General features: G+C 37.7%; 1 protein-coding gene across 9 annotated transcripts in view; it reads right to left on the reverse strand.

Annotated features, from left to right (window-relative positions):
* LOC106868722 (GATA zinc finger domain-containing protein 14) overlaps window positions 1–928 on the reverse strand; it is a 172544-nt gene that overhangs the window by 160162 nt on the left and 11454 nt on the right. The window lies entirely within an intron of this gene.

Consider the following 928-nt stretch of genomic DNA (forward strand, 5'->3'; position numbering starts at 1 on the left):
GCTACTGTTAATACAATTATAGTGCAATTCAGAAGCGATGAAAAAGAATCAACAGAGTCTCGTCCCGGCCCACCGGAGCGGAACGGAAGCTTCGCTGTTTGAAGTGAATTGTGGAAAACGAACCTCGTACGAAGTTTTCTGACATTGTAAAACAGCTTGAAGTTAGTCCAAGAACAGAACATATCTGCATAAACTTCAACCAATTAATATCACGGAAAGAAAAAAATGGGTTAAGGAGATGTCAGAAAAATCCAGTTCATTTTGGGATAGAGTGATTTTCTCTGATGAATCCAGATTTGCATTATTTTCAAATAGTGGGCATGTTTGTGTCTGGAGGCTTCCCAATCAAGAATTTGATTTGAAACTACTCCACCCAACTGTGAAACATGGTGGTGTCTCTATAATGGTATGGAGAGCTGTCACCAGCAATGGTCAATCTGAGCTGATCGAATGTGTTGGAACAATAAACTCTGAAAAATACATCGAAATACTTAAGCAAGGACTACTTCCGATGTACTCACACGATAACATAACGAAAAATGAGATTTTACTCATGGAAGATGGGGCTCTAAGCCAAACAGAGAAAAGGAATCAAGAATGGCTGACTGAAAATGGGATGAAAAAGCTTCCGTGGCCGAGCCAATATCCTGACATGAACCCAATTGAAAATCTTTGGAGCATACTAGATAGATCTATACGAAAAACTCGACAGAAACCTAAATCTAAAGATGAATTGTTTCGATTGTTGCGTGAAAAGTGGGCAGAAATTCCACAGGAGACAATCACAAATCTCATCAGTTCTATGCGACAAGCAGTTTCTGAATTAAAAACTGCAAAGATAATGTCAACTAAATACTAAATTATGTAGTCCTACCTTTCGATTACATTTCAATTGTTCTCTTTGCGTATTAAATAAAAGATTTTGAAA

This window comes from Octopus bimaculoides, chromosome 13, assembly GCF_001194135.2.
Source record: "Octopus bimaculoides isolate UCB-OBI-ISO-001 chromosome 13, ASM119413v2, whole genome shotgun sequence".
Taxonomy (NCBI): domain Eukaryota; kingdom Metazoa; phylum Mollusca; class Cephalopoda; order Octopoda; family Octopodidae; genus Octopus; species Octopus bimaculoides.